This window comes from Bacillus rossius, chromosome 2, assembly GCF_032445375.1.
Source record: "Bacillus rossius redtenbacheri isolate Brsri chromosome 2, Brsri_v3, whole genome shotgun sequence".
NCBI lineage: Eukaryota > Metazoa > Arthropoda > Insecta > Phasmatodea > Bacillidae > Bacillus > Bacillus rossius.
Genome location: NC_086331.1, coordinates 45513113 through 45534101, shown reverse-complemented (window position 1 = coordinate 45534101; position 20989 = coordinate 45513113). Strand labels below are relative to the sequence as shown.

The following is a 20989-nucleotide window of genomic DNA, read 5'->3' as shown; positions in this document are numbered from 1 at the left end:
ATTAGCTGTCGGAGCTTCAGTGTGTTCTTAGAGTTTGAGTAAGTTAGTTCGTGTGTGAGTTTCGCTGCTACCACGATTCCTACCGCCAACGCTACATCATCTTCTGCAGCTCCACTTCATCGTTTTTTGAGGTATGCTACATGTTTTGTTAATATTTTTATGTTTCTCAGCTTTTTTGTAGGTTATAAGATAGCTAGTTTTTTCTCTGTACACATGTGTGTGGGTAAACAGGAATTGTTTAGCTTAAACTTTTAACAGTACTTTAAATATTCTAGCATTTTTGGTTTGTGCATTAGAGTAGTTTTGAGGTTATGTAATCAATCATTTTTAGTTAACATTGAATACTTTTTTTCAGCTTTAACTTTTACCAGTACTTTAAATATTATACCCTTTTTTTGGATTGTACATGAAGGAGCAGCTTTGAGGTTATGTTTGCAACTTTTTTACTTAGTTACATTGCTAACAGTTTAGGTTAGTAAGCTTGAGGGCTAGAGTTTTGAGGTTATGTTTGGAAATTTTTTATTTAGTAACATTGCTAACAGTTTGGGGTAATAAGATTAAGGGTTAGAGTTTTGAGGTTATGTTTGCAACTTTTTCGTGTAACATCTAGCTACATTGTTTTCTTTATTCGTTTGTTATAGTTCTCCATACGTCGATCTTCCTTCGCCTGTTCCGTACATCAAGAACAGTCTGCAGATGGCTGTGATGGCATCTACCGTGCAGAAATGCCGTTTCTGTCCTGCCGTGTTTTCGCTGGCCCACAACCGCTACCGACATGAGCGCTTGTGTGCCTAGAACCAGCAGCGTGACTTCCAGCAGTGCCACCTATGTGGCAAGATGTTCGTACGCAGCGAAAAATGCAGCAGCACCTGTCAAAATGTGCTGGAGCTGTCGCCACGACATCAGGCATGCGATGCAGTTTCTGCTATAAGGTCTTCACCCGCGCTGATTTTGCTAGACGTCATGAGAAGTCTGCTTGTGGCCTCAACCCAAACTGCATAGCACATTACTGCGACAACTGTGCTAAGGAGTTCGCCAGAGCAGATAATTTGAAAGCCCACATCAAGGTGTGCAAGGGGCCTGCTCCGCCTCCGACAAAGAAGCAGAAGATGGCAGCAGTCTTGCCAGCAGTACTGCATAAACCATCGACCAGCCGAACAAAGGTGGTGACCGGCGCGGGTTTGGCCAATACCCATGGCTTCACCACCGCAGAAGTAGGATTCAAGGGTAATTTAAAGACTTACGTAGCTGTAAATACATCAAGATCTGCCAAGGACATTTGTGCGTACCTGGACTCCGTCAAGAACCAAATAATAAACCAACTTGTGGAGGAGATTGAAGAAAACGGACCTCTCAAATTCAATATCGTGCTCGAGTGCGACTACGAAAAACCAGTAGATGCCAGTGAAGTCAAGAGGGCCTTCAAAACCATGAATGTCCCCCTCTACGCAGATCATGAGGTGGAGGAGGCAGTTACCGAGTCCATCTCTAAGATCTGCAAGGAGGAGGAAGACTACATGGGGAAGGGGTGCGGATGGACTTTGTCAGCCGTTAAGCGACTTAAAATACGAATAAACAAGCTCGATCCACTCCGTGCCAGCTCCTACATCGAATTACCTACTTCTATCAAAGACAAATTCGCAGTGATCAATCCGCAAAACCTCGAAGACCACATGTGCTTTAAGTGGTCAATTCTTGTCAAGTATGTGGAAGGATGGCATCCTGAACGTGTCAACCAGCGCTACCATGACTTGGAGGGGAAGTTAAACTTCAACAACATCGAGTTTCCTACTCCAATCAAGCAAATACCACTGTTCGAAAAACAGAACCCTGGAGTCTCCATCAACATCTACAGTATCGATGAGAACCAGAACATTAAACCTGCACGAGTCTTTACTGAAGAAAAAGAGCATATTTTCGATCTTCTGGTCTTGGTTAATGACAATTTGTCCCATTGTACCTACATCACTAATTTTTCTGCCCTGGTTCGGTCCCAAATCACTACACACACTGTGGCTATTCATGTATGTAAAAGATGCTTCAAGCATTATGATGATCGGGAAAGGGTTAGTTAGCTCACTGGTCTTCAGTGTTAGGCAAAACACAGTGAGCTCTGCAAACAGCATGCTGCAGTTAGGATGGAAATGCCACAGTTTGATGAAAATGGCCAGCCTCCTGTTCTGCAGTTCAAAAACTTCCATCATGATAATAAGATGCCCATCGTGGTATATTGTGACTTTGAAGCTATTCTAGAGAAAATCCATATGTGTCACCCGAATCCTGATGAGTCATACACGCTGCAGTACCAAAAGCATAAAGTGTACAGCTACTGTATTTATGTAAAAGCAGATAATACAGTCATTCCAGCACACCTCACTTCTGCACTTCCTTCACAGCCTGAAGTATACAGGGGGTGTGATGCAGAAGATAAATTCATATCCCGCATTGTGGAGATTGGACATGACGTACAGAAAATCTTTTCTACATCTGTTCCTATGACTCCGCTCACACATGCACAGAACACTGCTTTTCTGCAAGCAAGGTGTTGTTGCTACTGTGGGGGAAAGTTTTGAGGAACTGTAAAGAATGTTCGTGACCATAATCACTTCACCGGCGAATTTATTGGGTCTGCATGTAATGACTGCAACCTTCTCAGGCGCAGACCAAAAAAGTTGATTGTGTTCTTCCACAACCTGGCATACGACCAGAACTTCATTATCAGGAAGTTGGGGTATGATACTAAAGATATTTTCGTAATTCCGAATTCAGAAGAGAAGCTGATAACTTTTTCCAAAAAGTTATGCGATAAGTTCAGTATCCAGTTTGTTGATACTTTCCGTATTATGAATCGGGGTCTTGCTTCGCTCGCCGAGTTCTTGCCTGCAGACAAGTTTATAAGTACTGCAAAGTTTTTCGCTCCTGATGAGTTGGAGTTGGTTACCCGCAAAGGAGTATTCCCATACGACTTCGTTGATTCTTTTTCTCGACTAGAAGATACTAGTCTTCCATCCATCGATGAATTCTTTAATATTCTGACTGATACTGGTATTCCCGAGGCGGATTACGCTCACGCACAAAATGTCTGGGACAAGTTTCAGTGTGCTACTTTGGGGGAGTACGCTGACTTGTACCCGAAGACGGATGTTTTGATTTTGGCGGATGTATTTGAGAATTTTTGCAGTCTTTGCTTGGAAACATATAGTTTAGATCCGTCTCAGTAAATTTCTTGTCCTGGGTTCGCTTTCGACGCGATGCTTTGAATCACAGGTGTACAGCTAGAGCTACTCACAGATTACGACATGTATATGTTTGTGGAGGCTGGTATTCGCAGTGGTGTAGCTCAAAGCATTAAACGTCATTTCGTAGCCAATAACGCTTACATACCAGAAACACACGATGCTTCCAAGCCATCCACATTCCTGGAGTACATTGATGCAAACAACTTGTACGGGTGGGCGATGTCTCTGCCGCTCCCCATTCGTCATTTCCAATGGACAGACACATCAATTGATGTCATGTCTATTCCGGAAAATTCACCCACAGGCTACATTATCGAGTGTGATGTGGAGTAACCTCTCTAACTCCACGAAAGTCACAAAGACCTGCCATTTATTCCTGTAAATCAGTGTCCGCCCGGCTCAAAGCAATCAAAGCTGATGACAACGCTGGAAAATAAAGAGCACTGCATCGTTCACTACAGAATCCTACAGCAAGCAGTATCGCATGGTCTAAAAATCATAAGAATACATAAAGTTCTTAAGTTTGAGCAGTCGGCATGGTTGGAGCCTTATATTCGGCTGAACACCAACAAGCGCAAAGCAGCAGCCAACGAGTTTGAGAAGGAGTTCTTCAAGCTCGCTTTGAACTCGACATTTGGTAAACTGATGGAAAACAAGAGGCGGAGGCTCAAAATGGAGTTGGTGTGCTCTGAGAAGAGATTTAAGAAGTTGGTGTGTCGTCCGTCCTTCAAGGACCGCACGATGTATGAGCCAAACTTGGCTCTTGTACACCTGAACCATGAGACCATAATTTTCGACAAGCCGATCAATGCCGGACTCGCAGTACTTGATCTATCAAAAACACTCATGTACGACTTCCACTATAATACTATGAAACCAAAATATCAGGAAAATATTCATCTGGCATATATGGATACAGACAGCTTTGTGTATGAGATTCAAACACAGGACTTCTACCATGATCTAAGAGCCGACCCCAAGTTCATGTCTAAATTCGACACCATCTGCTACCCTCCTGACCACCCATGCTTCTCCCCCATCAACAAGAAAGTTGTAGGCAAATTCAAAGATGAATGTGGGGGAGAAGTAATGAGCTAGTTTGTCAGTCTGCGGGCCAAACTCTATGCATACATGTGCGGTGGCAAGGTTGAGAAGAAGGCTAAGGGCATCCAGCATTGTGTGGTCAAAAACCACATCACATTCGGTGATTACCTGGATGCCCTGCAAGACCACCGCACAAGGGGGGCAGGTGTTAGAGTCATACGGTCGAGAAAGCATGTGCTGTACAGCGATTACAGCAATAAGCTAGCCATAACATGGGAGCATGACAAACGTTTAATCTGTGAAGATGGCATCCGCACAGTCCCCCACGGCTATATCGGAGGCGACGAATAATTTTTTTTTCTGTAAATAGTTTTTGTTGTAAATAGTTTGGTAGTTTGGTTTCTGTTTCCATTCGTCGTATAGTTTCCATTTTTTGTTTTATGGTTTTCATTTTGTTGTATAGTTTCCATTTTTGGTGTATAGTTTCCATTTTTGGTGTAAAGTTTCTGTTTTCTTTGGCTTAATGGTTACCATTTTTGTCGTATAGTTTCTTTTTTGTTGTATAGTTTCTGTTTCAGCTTATGTTCTTAAATTAATAAATAAGATTTTACCTACATATTACTTATTTTTTTAATTGTTATAACATATATCCCCCAAGGTAAAGATACTTATAAATGTCTTAGAGATAGGTAAAATGTAATTATATGCAGACAATCAGTCTGTAGAAATCATAGAGGTAGGATGTGTACGAGTGTATTAATTAGGAATCGTCAGATACCCGGGTGGCAGTGACGTCAACAGTGAACTTGGTGAGTGCAGGCTTCCGACTTGTCTCGTCTTGTCCCCCGACTTGTTTCGACTATCTAGACTTACTCCGTCTAGACTTGTCTCGACTCGTTCCCGACTTGTCTCGACTGACTACATAACACTTGTAGGTTATTAACTTAATAGGTATATACTGTTAAACGAATAATCCCCTATAACAATACATTCAGGGACTTTGTCAATGAAAAATCTCGTGTGTGAGTCTGACGCATCATGCCACACTTCTCCGGCCAATATGGTTGTTGTGACGCTATCTACTAGGTTTTTGAATTTGAATTTGGTGCGCTCCGGCGGTAACTATAAGAATTAAAGATGGCGACGGTGGCATGCTCTGGTAGCAACACTAGGAACTAAAGATGGCGACGGTGTCATCATCTGGTATCGATTATATGAACTAAAAGATGGCGACGGTGGCATCATCTACCAGCCAACTTGAGAACCAAGATGGCGGCGCCTCTGAAAACTTATATTTGAATTTGGCGCGCGATACTAGCGACATCCACCAGCCAACTTGAGAAACAAAATGGCGGCGCCTCTGACATCTAATATTTGAATTTCGCGCGCGATACTAGCGACATCTACCAGCCAACTTGAGAACCAGATGGCAGTGGCTCTGACAACTAATTTTTGAATTTAGGTGCGCGATACTAGCGACATCTACCAGCCAACTTGAGAACCAAGATGGCGGCGCCTATGGCAACTAATTTTTTAATTTGGCGCCATCTGGTAGTCTGTGATGGAATTAAAGATGGTGGCTGTATAATAATTTTAATTTCAAATGTGGCGCCTTAGGTATGCATTAAGGAAGGCAAAAACCCCCTTCCCCCCCATTTATCATAAACTTGCCGTCAGTACGTAGCATATATAGATTATTTATTTCACTATATCCCAACTGGTCTCGTGGTCTGGTTGGTAAGGTGCCTGCTTTCTAACCGCGACATCCTGGACGTTTTCACGTCCAATCGATCGAATTCCCAGCCTCGGCACTGAAAATATTTTAGTTAAAGAAAAAAATAAAATAATCCCTGCTGCTACCTGGTGGCGACCAACAGAACTATATGATGTCACAAGATGGCTGCCTCCAGCAGACGAAAACAAGATGGTGGCCACCAGCAGACGAAACAAGATGGCGGCTGATGTTTACATCAAATTTCGAAAAGTTGAAGTTCGAAAAAAAAATCTAATCCAAGATGGCGGCCATGACGAAAAGTGCAACGGTGATGTCACGATTCGAAGTTGGTGGAAATTTCTAGAAATACAAAATGGTGGATGGATTAGCATGGATTAGCATATGGATTATCATAGATTGGCATACGAATAAGCATGGATTGGCATAAGGATTAGCATAGATTGGCATACGAATTAGCATAGATTGGCATATGGATTGGCATGGATTAGCATAGATTGGCATGGATTAGCATGTATTGGCATGCGGATTATCATAGATTGGCATATGGATTAGCATGGATTAGATGACGTCATCCAAGATAATCTCCGATGACGTCATCCAAGAGGTTGGCAACATCGAGGGTCGCAGGGCTAAAGGTCAGGGTCGATTTTCAAGGTCAATGTCAAATTTCAAGGTCAAGCTCAAGGTCATAGTTAAAAATCAAGGTCATAGTTAATGGTCCAGGTCAAAGGTCAAGGTCAAAGGTCAAGGACTAGGGTCATGGTTCAAGGTCAAGGTCGGCTCGTCGCTCCTCCGCCTGTCCTTGAATCGGCATTTTCCATCTAGTCGTAACGGGACACTTTTTCGTGCGTACATGTCTGATGAACGTAACGGGACACTTTTTCGTGCTGCATGGTCGAAGGAAGTGACGTAATCCCCGAATCCCCCTCCGTCCTCCGGTGCCCCCATACATACCAAATACATCTACTTACTCCGATACTGATTTTTTGATTTATCATGATGAGTGTGACAACATTAATGATTCAATTCGCCTCAACTTAGCTTCACATTTCGATACTTCAAAGCACAAGGTAATGATAAACGATTCCCTTTATTTATTAATGGCATAACAGGAGTGATGAAAGTTGAAATTGCTGGCAAGATCATCATGGAGTACATGGGTCTTCATCCAAAACTAAACACGTTTAAGTGCCATTCTGCTTCCTCAGTACTCGATTGCTTGCTTCAGAACTCCTGGATTCTCGCACCTAAATACAATTTCCGCTCGCGAGGCCACACCGTGTTCACGGAGCGAGTGAACAAGGTAGCACTGTCTTCAGGAGACGATAAGCATTGACTTTCTGAAGACAGTGTCAGCACTTTATCTTGGGGGCATAAAGATCTACGGCCTTCCCCAGCTCGTGCCTCGCCTCGTCCACCATAAATTTCAGCTCAAAAACCTTTCCACTTTTCATGTTCAGCAAACATACCAATGCTGCTCCGAATGGAGTTGTAGGAAAACAACAGCGACATCTAGCTCAATTCCTCGGTCAAGTACAGCTAACGCCGCTGCATGTGGAGAATAAACAATTGGTATGTTAAATATAATTTTAATTTTTTTTCTATCTATCCTATTGCAGCATGTAAATTAAACCTTTACACGATAGCTTGCTTTAAAGTGTTACAGGCTAGCCTGATTTAACATAAAATTTACATGTAAAATTGTTTTAAAGTAAAAAAAAAATTAAACTTATCAGTATTAAATGTCAAATTTATTTAAATTTCGGGACTGATTTGCATGAAAGGTTGTGTTTTAGCGAACACGATGGTTGAAATAAGTGGAGACCGTACTAGACCACCTGCAAGACACATTTTTGGAGAAGAAGTTGCAGAATATAGTTCATTCTGAGCTTGGTACATCTGTCCGGCTCGCCAGCCTGTTACGATAACAGTTTTCACGGCTGCTGCCCACTGAGCGAGTGCCGTCAACAAGCCGCCGAATCGTCGTTGGACTTACACACTAATAAATAAAATATATATGTACAGTGTTGACTATCTAATTTCACATACAAGTTGTCTTCCAGCTTACACATCAGAGAGATATTCCTCAAATTGAAACAAGAAGAGATTGTCTATGATACTATAACATTAATTATTAATATTTCAGTACACTATAACTGAAGAGAGAGATGTTGGAACTATGCATAATATAAGTTTTTATTCCTAAACACAAATAATTTTATAGATTCACTACCTATTACAGGAGAGCTAACAATATGTAATTTACCACTATAATCAAAGGATGACTATAGGGGGAAAAGTTCAATCTGAACCGTCTTTCTTATCGCTATGCGCATGGGCTGCCTTCCCCTTTACCACCCTTAGCGCAACGACAGTGTCTGGAGGGGAAGGCGTGGCGACCCCTCCAAATCAAGGCGATGGAGTGTCAGCCCGTCTTACACGAACGCGACATGAACTGCATGATGTAATCACAACTGGAAAATACACTACATAGTTAACCCATGTCCAAATCATTCAAACACATACATATTTACAAAAATAAATCAAGTTAACAGAACATCAGCATGCTAACAGTCACGCTATTTGTTTGCAGTCATAAAAAACCTCTCTGTGAAAAAAACTATATTATCATAAACAAAAATGCTGCATGTGTTAAAATTACTCTTTCTTTGAAGGACTGGTTATCAAACTATCATTTGGTTAAGGGTTCTGTAAAAATAGCATTTTCTTAAAGGTAAAATATAGAACATTTGCGTTTTGTCACTACTTTTTCCGTCACTAATGTTCGATGCAAAACCGCGTGTTGATTATAGATACATAATTTTAAGATGCCAACGTAATATTTTAATAGTTAGATAGTTATTATATTATGTTGTTTACCAAATCTGAGTCTGATGTAAAGCTGGCATTTTCCGTTTCACTAGAGGAATCTTCGTCTGTAGATTCTTCAAGATTAACAATAATCTTATCTATTTCAGTATCTAATAACCTATCACTGTTCCAGTATTCATTCTAGATTTTTTCCACATGCCGGCAGCATTCTTTCCATTGCTCTTTAGAGTAGCTACTAAAAAGCTGTTCACATAATGTCTTCTTGTCTTCGAGTGAGGATGATATTTTTTCGCACACTTGTCCTTTAATATATCCCCACACTAACTCTATCGGATTGAGGTCAGGATGATAGGGTGGAAGCCTGATTACTTCGTGGGAGTTCATTTTAATGATTTCGTCAATTTTGTAAGTTTTGGAAGTGGGCACTTGTTTCGCAAGTAATAATAGGTTGGCTTTTGTTAGGTCAGAGGAGAAAGTTATGTTGTTTATTTTTAGCCACTCTTGAATCACTTGTTTGGTGTTAGCGGAAGTCGGCTTCTTATTTGTCTGTACATTGTGATAACTTGCATTGTCGAGAACAATGACGGAGTTTTCAGGCAAATTTGGAAGCAATTTATGTGTAACCCATTTCGAAAAGTTTTCGAAATTCATATCATTATGATAATCACCCGTTGTTTGTTTTGCCCGGAATATCAACAATGCATTCTGTACAAATCCCTCCTCTCCTCCTGCATTCAATATTATTAAATGCTGGCCTTTCCCGATTGGCTCTGTAACACCCAGCTCATTGTCCGATTGCCAGCAAGAACTAACGCTGTGGGTAGCATGGATGTACGATTCATCTACATAAACGATTGAACGACCATCGTTTCGAAACTTGCGCATTTCTTGCTATATCAGGCTTCTCAATCAAAATCCTTCTCCTTGACTTACACTTCGTCCAACGGAATCCCAGTCTCTTTAAAAGTTTTCTCAAAAATTATTTACTGCAGTCCAAAACACCATCATCTCGCAAAGCCGTCTTTAATTTATTTAAAGTTGGAACAGTTTTCCTGACAGTGTAAAATTCATGCACTTTTCTCCTCACAGCACCACACGTAACATCGTCAACTTTTAACTGTTTTTTGCGTTCTCTTTTCTTGCCAGTAGGTGTTGAAAAGTTCAGACCAATTTTACTTTTTACTTTCCCCTCAGCCAAAATCCTTTTTACCTTTGATTTAGACACACCCGTCGCAGCACTTGTCGCTTCAGTAACATTGTATTTTAAACCGTACAGCAACTTCTTTTCTTTCAGATGCGTCGCAACGTTGTATACAATTTCACGCGCCTGTCCTCGCAAGGGTCGTCCTGGAATAAGGTTCCACTTAATTCCCGAGGTTGATGGGATAGGCTCGCTTGTTGTACCGTGTAACCCAGGTTCCGGCATAACGCACCGACGCAATCCTCACGCAGCCGAGTGAAGCGCGTAACTGATCCCCTCCACTTCCCCTGGCGTCTATCACGTGACGGTAGTGTGCGTCACGCCACGAATTGGGGTCTGCGCAGGTTCACAAGTATCTTGCCGGGCTATAGTACTATAGTGGTGTTACATATTGCCTAGAGAAAAATAATTTTAACTATGCTTATTAAAACAACTGTTTTAATTAATAATATATTATACTATACAATATAAAATGGGATAAACTTTTTATGCTACAATTTTTTATGATATCCCTATATGCATCCATGGTAACATATAACACTACAGTCTATACCATGCCTATATATTTATAATTACTTATATCCCTATAGACATATTTGTAACAAAAATATTATGACTATTTGCAACATTCAATTTTAAAATTATCCTATATGCATCCATGGTCATCTATAAGCATACAGGTTATACTATGCCTGTATATTTATAATTACTTATATCGCTATAGGCATATTCTAACAAACTATATTTCTTATGCATGCTTCTAATGCACATTAGGGAATGTATTCTTAGGTCTACTATGCCTCTCATCCTTGATGACATTTTTTTTTTCAATACAAGATATCGAGAGATTATTGGTGCGCTCTTTGCACATAAAGGAATAAGTCCTAGCAGGCATCAACAAGATTGCGGGGAAATATCTCATTACTTGTGCACACTGAGCATGTAATGGAATGAGTCCCAGCAGACAAAAATTAGTTAGTCCCCTCTGTTTTTTTTAATGTGGTGCGCTCTGAGAGCGAGAGGTGGAATTAAAGATGGGGGCCTTTTTTTTTAATGTGGCACCCTCTAAGAGCGAGAGGTGGAATTAAAGATGGTGGCCTCTATCTTTTAACGTGGCAACCTTTGGGAGTTTGAGGTAGAATTAAAGATGGCAGCCTATTTTTTTAAATTTAAACATAGATAGTACTATTGGATACTTTGATATCTTATATTCCTTTTTAATTCTTTACTCTTCAACTGACCATGTAATCTAGTGGTTAAGGTCTCTGCTTTATAACTTTGAAGTACTCATGTCTCCCATATCGAATCCCTGCCACTACCAGATTTTTTGTATAAATCACAGGTGCCACAACCTTCAAAACAAAATGGCAGACTTCAACAAGATAGCGGCCACCAGCAGACGACTTGTCTGAATACCCACATTCCATGTCAAAAACAGGGTCCCCTTCCCTACCTCTCCTCAAGGTGGGCTCTATTTAACTTTGCTGATCATTACCCCTCACCACCCACAGTAGCTGCTGTCAAAGAACTCCCTCCTTACCTTTACTGTCAATGTCTTGCAGTCGCCATCAGTGGCATAAGTGATCCCACCAGGAGAAGCGAAGCCAAAGGTAGTGATCCAGCACGAATTTTAGAGGTTTACTGCTGTCCAGCAGCAATATTGGTGATAATGGGTGGTGGTAGGCCACACACCCCAGCAAGGTTTGAAGTGAGCTGCTGGATAGCAGTAATCATAATTAGGGGTGGTGATGGGTTTGATTCTCCATCATGACTGATAGTAGTAATGAAGGTGAGAGGTTGCACTGCCACAAACACGTTTCCATGGTTCAGTGGCTGTTGGGAGTTTACCCCTAAAAATTGTTGGGCAAATTCTAGTGATAACCAATCTAGCTCGGGAGTTAAACCCAACCGCACTTCTCATGTCCAGCGACGGTACTGATGCCTGTATCGCTAGATAGCTACCCAGTTGTTGAGGAAAGTTTCTTTATCCTCCTCTTCATCACTCGTAATTTTGATGACAGTAATGTGCGCAGAGGGCCCACTATTATATACACTCGAAAAATTATGGTTGAAGTCGCTGTTTTGAAATATAACCATATTACTACAAAAATACTGCATAATAGCCATGCCCCCAATTAGCATTTTTTGGCACACTTATAAATTTGAATTTTGAAAAATAATTTTGTCAGTCATATTTGCAGTTAAAAACTTAAACTTTTTCCGTTGTCTGTACACTCACATTAAATCTTTGTCAGGCCAGTCTCCCTAATCTTTTCCTAGCACTAAATCTGATTTTGCCGACCCAGTCCAAGTCAGACATTACGCTCGTTTTATCTCCGCCTTGGTGCACATCCATCGCCTGTAATTCTCCTCAGAGCTGTGATCAAGACGGCTTATGTCGGCTTTCTCCCAGGGCACTGTGTTCTCGGAGCTCTTCTGCAAGCCAGCCTTACGCGAGCGATTCCAGACACGAGCACGGGTCTATTTGCTCAAGCCCCCGGCACATATCTGGCCTATGCTGAGAGAGTTTTCCAATGCCTCAAGCACATTTTTATCCCCTACTGCCTTTCCAGGGAACCATGCCCAGTCCAATGGCAGGCCATCAACCCCGGCTGATTCCAAGGATGCTCATCGGTCTGCGAATTCACTGCCTCTGCCCTCTCGTGGCAGATTTGCAAGTTATTTCACCTGGGTGTTTGAACGCCCGCTAAACGCCTGCTCCCTGGTGCCTCATGCAACAAACAGTGCACCGTAGTTCATTTCCAAGCCACCAGAGCACTGCACTAGTCCCCTCCATAAGCTCTACGCATCTCGTGCGAGAGATATGCGAGTAGATCTCTCCTTGTTTCGGATACCCCTCAGTAGGTCACGCTGGCATCGGCCAGTACCACCAACTTCGAGATATCGAAGTCAGTATTTCTCAACCAACCCCTTGGAATTCTTTGGAACCTTTCAATCCGGAAGCCGGAGTCTCTCCCCTTTCTTATGATTGACATCACATTTTTAATAACTAGTCGCTGCTGCCCCGAAAATACTTCGCGCCGCGAGAGCAGACTGACAATTTCGCAATATCAGCGTGCCGCAAAAAAAGATGTCAGTCCAGATGTCGTGAAAATATGTAGTCAACTGGGATGTTCTCCCTACAACTCATTTTTAATCTTTAATTAGTCATTCTGTGTGCATGGTAGAGGTAGTTCATCCTTGCTAAATTTAATAATGATTATAAATCCTGGAATTGCCAGCGACAACCGCACATCTTCGCGAGGTTCGCACCTTGGTAGGCTACCCTGCTGATGCCAGAAGCCACCTCCCTGTCAGGCGAGTCTTTGTCAAACGTTATTCCCAGACCAGACCATCACAGTTTTAGTGAGAATTTTCTGCCTATTTTACGAACTGTCTGTGAACCAGTTATAATCATGTTCGATCCGGGCTTGTTCGCAAACAGGGTCCAAGTGCCAGATGAGGACTTGACCACACCACACTCGACTCCTTCCGGGAAGCTGCACGACTATGGTACCCTGGTACCTTGTAACAGATCACCTTCGTCCAGCTAACGTCAAATCTCCAGAGCTCCAGATTTTTGTGATGTCTTCAGCGTGTCCAGCATATAACTCCGTTAAAGAGACTGGAACATCCAACATTATTTATTGCAGAACTTTGATAACTTTAATTACTGGAGATTGTTTATGTTAATTTATTGTTTATGATTCCGTTTTAATTATGCCTAATGTAAACTTAATGGTAATCGTCTTATTCAGGCCAGCCCATTAATTAAATATATTTTACTTAATATTTTTTTTTATATAATGCAATAATTTTAATATATTCGTCAACCAACTAACTGAAAGTTATAATTTTAATATACTTTGTCAATATACATATACATAAATTAAGTTAACTTTTTAACCTGTTTGTAAAATCAATGTTTTATTTATTGGTGTGAAAGCAATTAATGGTTAAAAAATGTAAAGGCATTTATATTCAGACAAAATCACCCTTTTTATTGTTTTACCTTTGTAACTAAAAGATCCACCAGTTACACAAGTCATTAAGAGAGAGTTTGTGTAACATCGCTAACATTGAACTGAAGTTTTGTTCTCAAACATCAGTCGTATATATATACACACACACTTATATATATATATATATATATATATATATATATATATATACATGGTTTAGTATGCCCCTTTCCAGACCTCTTCCCACTCCTTGCCAATCTTGTTCATGCGTCACCAGCGCAACCACCTCACCCTCACCCTGACCCCTCCACAACCTTAATAGCTGAGTGATTCGATCTTGTCTCTACACATCCTTTATCTGTAACACCTCTCGTGCCCTAGATTTTTAGTGTTATTACACCTCTTAAAAGTCCTAGGAAACAGCTGAGTAAAAAGCTACAAAATTGGAACAAAACAATTTATCAACTCCCTACACACAATCCATTTGGGAGTTAGTGGATTGGTATATATATAGGTACTCAATAAAATAAAAACAACAAAATAAGTCATGTGATCTATAGGCTTCCTGGTTTATTTATATTAATACTAGCTGCAGTACCCAGCGTTGCCCGGGATGAAAACAGGGTGAGCGGGACCTTTTTCGAAATCAGATGTAGTTAGTAATTGTCTTCTTAATTTGAATGTAAAGTGTGCAAAATAATTTATATCACTTTCAGATCCCGACAGACGTTTTTCTGCTAGTGTATAGTTATTTACCAGTATATATATAAAAATTGGTGGTATGTATGTAATCTAGACTATATAAAGCACTATAGAAAAAAGCTGAAAAATAAGAGATTACGAATATTGAAAAGATTCCATTGCTCGGCATGCATTTCAATGCCTCATTCAGTTTTGTTTTGTAATATGTTTGAAGTAGTTACACATACACAAATAATCTATCCATCTCTCTATATATATTTATCTCTATCTACATCTATTGTAGATCTATGTATCTCTCTATCTCTATTTATCTCTCTAAAGAGAACAGATATTCGAAATTTCTGAAATTTTCGAAATTTTGTTGCTTTATCCCTTGAGGTGGGGGTAGGTTGAGGACCCTGAATGGGTCGGAAACACTCAAAATCTAAAGAGAATAGATTTTTGAAATTTTTAAACGTCGAAATTTTGGGGCCCTGACTCCTTGTGGGGGGAGGTTAGTTTTAGGACCTCGAATGGCTAGGAAACACTCCAAATCGAAAAAAAGTAATATATAGTTAAATAAAAAATTGAACTGTTTCGAAATTTTAGCTTTTGGCATTTTTCTCTCCACCTCCCCCCCCCCCCTCCCAACGTTTTCCTCCAAGTTTGATGGAGAAGACGTCTTTGGGTAAATTTCCCACCATGCCCTGGACACTTTAGTTCATAATGACTTAATTTTAATACAATTTCCTCCAATTTTTCGAAATTGTGGGGCTTTCATTTTTGTGGAAAAGGGGGGGGGGGGGGTTGGAGGTTCAGGAACTCGAATGGTTCGGAACACTCCCATCTCGAAAGAATAGATTTATGAAATTCCTGAAATTTTCGAAATTTTGAGGCTTTGTCCCCAGAGGGGGAGGGGTGATTTTGATGACCCTGAATGGGGTTTTTGGGGCTTTGACTTCTGGGGGGGGGGGGGGTTATGTTGAGGACCCCGAGTGGCTCGGAAACATTCAAAATCGAAAGAGATATAAAGGAATATAAGAATGTAGGCATTTACTGTACTGCTATCTACAATAATAACAATATTGACAAATAGAAAATCTTATTACCTACCTATGAATAATTTTCTAAATAAATTAATTAATAACTCTATGTTTAAGAATTTACGTACATACATAAAATTAAACTTCAAACTATACACCAAAAAATTAAGGATGTTTGTGAAACTATTTTTACACGCTTTATTTATTTAAGTCATAATGTTTAAAACATTTCGAGGATTTGTTTAAATGTAAAACTTTGCTGGCCATATTCCGCTTATCCAAAGGAGTCTAGAAATTAATAGAGATTTCACTCCCTGTACACACCACAAATCTTTGAATTAAGTAAAAAAAACATTGTCAAAAATGAAACAAAAAGTATAAATAACGACCAATTTGACAAAAAAAATTGTACTACTCGAATGACAATGTTAACATCCACCTGAAATTTAATAGAATTAGGTAGGTAAGAATATATATATAAGAAATTAAATGAAATTAAAACATACATAAATAAAATTATTTCACACTAAACCAAATATAATGGTTAATATGAAATAAAGGAAGAAGGCAATTACACGTTAACTACTGTAATTAATAAAAAAAATCAAACTTCCTGAAATAGTAAAATTCAAATTTTTCAACAATATATTACATAATTGACAAATATTTCTGGTCTTCGGTCTCGGCAGCCCTAAGAGACGCTTGGCGCTTAGCAGATAAATTATAAACACTAACCCAAACTCCTTGCAAATAAGTAGTTACTCTAAAAAATAACAATATGGACAAATAGAAAAAATTTGTAGGCCCTACCAACGTATGAATAAATTTCGAAGAAATTTATAAGTTTAAGAACTTACGTACCTACATAATATTAAACTTCAAACTATCTACACAATAAAAACTTAAGAATTTTAGTGAAACTAATTTCTTTTATTTGTCATAATACCTAAAAAAAAGTATGTTTCCAAAATGAAACAGAAAGTATAAATAATGATCAATTTGACAAAAAAACATTGTACTCGAATGACATTGAAAACATACACGTGAAATTTAAAAGAATTATGAGTGCCCTAGGTAGGGAGAAAATATATTTAGAAGAATTTAAATAAATATATATATATATATATATATATATATATATATATATATATATAAATAAATTTATCTTGCGATCAACCAAACAAAATGTAACAATAAAAAATTACGCAATTTTAGAGGTATTAACAAAATTCCACTGGAACCGTACATATAAATGAGCCTATGTCACTCTCCAGCCCATAAATTATCTCTATGCAAAATTTCATGGCGTAGCAAACACACACTCGCTTTTATAATATTAGTTAGGAAGTGCAAACTATAAAACTATTAATAAAAAAACTAATAGTGACATATACTGGTGTGTTGAGGTACTACGATGCAGAGCTTTAATTTTTCTTACTCCCTACTCAATTTCTTACAATAGCAAAACGTAACGTAATGGCTTGAAAGCTATTCTCGGCAGACATAGAGGAATGACACTAACAATTTGTATATCTATGACAAATTTTACATTAAATTAAGATATATTTTTTAACCCGTTAAAAGATTATTTATTTTAGACAAAATATAGCCTATGTCCATCCTCGGGATAATATCTATCTCCTTGACAAATTTAATTTCGATGCGTTCAGCCGTTCAGCCGGGAAAAGGTAACAAACAAACAGACACACAGAGTTACTTTCGCATTTATAATATTAGTATTTATTCTTTTATGTAGTGCATAACCTTTCTTTTAATAGATTTTACCAGAAAAGATCAAGGCAGATTAACCATCGATCAACAAATTAGCATTTTAACATCTTAGCAATTATTAAAGAAGAAAACATGAACACAATTTATATTGCTAGCGAGTCCGGACCGCGAATATAGCGAAAATTTAACAAGGTTCTAGCCAAAGTGAAATGTTTACAATGTTGGTTTTGAATCCTATGCAAAAAATTACAATATCACCATGTCCGATAAGGGTTGATTATTCTTGAGTCATAATTACTGAAGATATAATTTTATATCGTTAACAAATTCTTATCCCCTGTCCACTGGCACACCAAGATTTATGAAATTTTGTCGTTGAGAACTCCCTGCCAGAAAAATTTCGGCGGTAAGAGCAGAATAAATTTTGTTTGGGTTCACTCAATTGACTTTCAATCACGACCATTTATCGAGGGGTGACTCTCGGTTGACGGGGGTGTTTCTTCAATCGGTGGGTATCTCTTGCACCCTGCCTGCAACGTGGTCCAATATCAACAGAGATTAGACCAGGTAGCAGACAGACCATCAATCGGGCAAAAGCCCTCTAAAAAGGAGCGCATTGGGGGAAGTATTGAAAGCAAAGGACTCACCGAAGCAGGGTGATGACAGATGATTCCACTCATGTTGTGCGATCGCCAGTTAGGACGCGCGACGCGGAGATGTCGCTGAAGAACATAGAAAAGATTTATAAAAATACTAAAGCGTAGCTATTCGGGTTGGCTGACTAACAGAGGATAAGGAAAAGTTTAGGGAAAAATTCCCTCTGCCGAGACGATTACATTCTATACCGTAGTAGAAGGCAGATCTACACGCGATTTATTAGTCGAGGTGCAACTCGACAGAGACGCCGATGTAGTCAGCCCAACAGCCCGCAAATGAATTCCATCATGGCGGCTAGATCGTCTAAAAAAAGGATGCTGGGACCCGGAATGCTGAGGGGGGGGGGGGGGGGGGCTGGCTATGGCTCAGCGCCGAACGGAGCCGAAGACGTCCGAGGCAAGGTAAAACAAAGATCTGTTGCTTGGTAAAAACATCTATATCCGTCGAGCGCCACGCGCTCTGTGAAGGCGCAGTCGACCTAAGTTTAACTTCGACCTCCAAATCTCGCGCTTGGTGTCTTGCAACCAGCATTGTGCTAAAAGGGGGGGGGGGGAACAAGAGTGTGCTCTGGTGGCCAAGAAGAAAGAGAGAGAGGGAGAGACTTAAGGACACGGCCACTAGAGTGCGCCGAAAACCAGGGAAAGAGAACTAGAATGAAAAAGGTTTGATAAGAGTTTAATGAAGTCTGGCAAAAATTAAATAAGAATAAATATGCATATTTTTAAAAATGAAAATGAAAACTTAAAATTTCAAATCTGTGCCAAAACACCAATAAACGGCACATACTCCCCCGCTAATATGCGAAGCACCGGGGAAAACAAATGCAACAAAATAACTTTTCAGTTCGGAAAGTTACAAGGTTCGGCTGTATACTACTACTAACATTAGACGCACGGCTGCGGCGCGTCGGCAGTCGCGTTGAGTTAAGAGAGGGAGTCGGGTTGAGATAGAGGGAAATGAATAAACTTATTGGTTAATGTAGGTGGTAAAACCTTACAGATAATCTCAATTACTAATTTTATTAGAAAAATTCTTATTCTGAAAGAAAATGTATAATTATAGATAATTATTGTGGGTGCATTATTAATAAAGAAAGTTTCAAATATTGTTATGTCAAGAGACTCATAATAAAATTTTAATTTTTAGCATATGATAAATCTAAAATTATATGTAATGATCAGACATAGTTAATAAAGTAAATATTGAATCACGTTGATCTCAGATGTTGGACATCGTGTAGCTTTACAAAGTGGGTACTGTGATGGAAAGCCGAAATTACTCAGGCCAAAACAAGGGAAATGCGTCCTTGAGCACTCCGTGATATAAGGGGATTGGATACCCCTATAACTTACAATCTAAAAGGGGAATGAAAACCCCTGTACATATTTGTTTGTCCACAAGAAGTCGAAGGCATGGGTCCAAGCCCTGCACACTCTGGCGATGGATTAAACTAAATTATATAATTTTATACTTGCTCAAAAACCTAAGTACATCTTATCCTCGAAAAATACATTTTTTAACTCACATAGGATCAATATGTTCAAGCTCTGACGGTTGATCAGTCCAACAGGCTGAAGCAAAGATACCTAAGAGGGAATTTCACCCCGAGTTAGATCGGGTTCGAAGCCCGAATGATCAACGAATTTAGATGAATTGAGAAAAAAAGATTAAAACAAACACAGACTGTGTAAATCCATAATATTTATATTCTGAAAAATATTTTATTTGGTAAACTATATTTTAAACGTTATGTTATCTAATTATTAATTGTGAATATAATTAAATTTTAATTAATATAAATCATCGCACTCAAATTTTATTAATACAAAAATATATATACAAAATCTTAACATCGCATAATATAATCCTAATAAACATAACTAAATTTTAATTGATTAATTTTGCCGTCGGATCTTCCATGGCGGGCACAAAAGTTCACACTGCCTGAACATAGGTCGTTCGAAGGTTGAGTGCTGGGGATCTAACCCAGTGACACTCGGTGGTCATAGGATGTTTCACCTAGAGGACCGGGTCGTGGCTCGTTGGCGCAGAGGACCCTTACTTTTGCACAGCTCGGTGGCTAGCTTGACCTAGCTCGACTTTTAGGAAACACACAAATATTAAATCTTGATGCCACCTTGGAAGTCACAATTGCAAAAGAAAGTATAATAATATTATCATAATGATGTAAAATAGCTACTAATTTTAGGGAGAGTGTGTAAGACAATTAAGAGAATTAAAATAAAACTTTAAATATCTAGATGCACAAAGGTATCAGCTACTGTGCTCAAATTCTGTTTATGTAGCTGTACAGTGAAAAAAATTTAATTATTAATGAAAATACAAATCTTATTGAAACAATAATACAAAATTAGTTAACACTCAATACAGTCTGAGAAACAATGAATATACAGTTCAGTTACTGGTTAAAATAGTCAATGTAAACAAATGGACTTGACGTCCTAGGCAATCATCATCTCCGTACTAGCTTATAAAAATATCTGGTTAGTTAACTTACACCACAACAACTTAATTTAGGAACCTTTCGTCAACGGCTAAAATGGATACACCTCTCACTAGATGATCAAAAATAATATCATCAGAACAAAAGTGCTAGTTATATGATGGATACAAATTTTGGAAAAGTAAAAAAAACAATAAACAATAGCATCAAGGCATATATTAATTTAGAATTAAATAGAATGAAATTATTTTAGAAATGAATACGATAAATCCTATTATTATTATAGTCATTATAATTATTATATCTGACCTTAGATAAATTTACAAAATTAACTTCTTGTAAAATTTAAATGTTAACATATGGATTACATCTAGTAAATATTAAGTACTTGGGACAATAG

At 39.1% G+C, this 20989-nt stretch overlaps 1 protein-coding gene across 3 annotated transcripts in view; it reads right to left on the bottom strand.

The window, feature by feature from the left end:
* LOC134529260 (uncharacterized) overlaps window positions 1-20989 on the bottom strand; it is a 141044-nt gene that overhangs the window by 91653 nt on the left and 28402 nt on the right. For 2 of the 3 annotated variants that reach the window (XR_010074515.1, XM_063363159.1), the window contains exon 1: window positions 18116-18385. The exons of the other annotated variant lie outside the window; for it this stretch is intronic. The gene's annotated coding sequence lies outside the window, so the exon portion shown is untranslated. Of the gene's footprint in view, window positions 1-18115; window positions 18386-20989 lie in introns of those variants that run through there. 3 annotated transcript variants of the gene reach the window in all.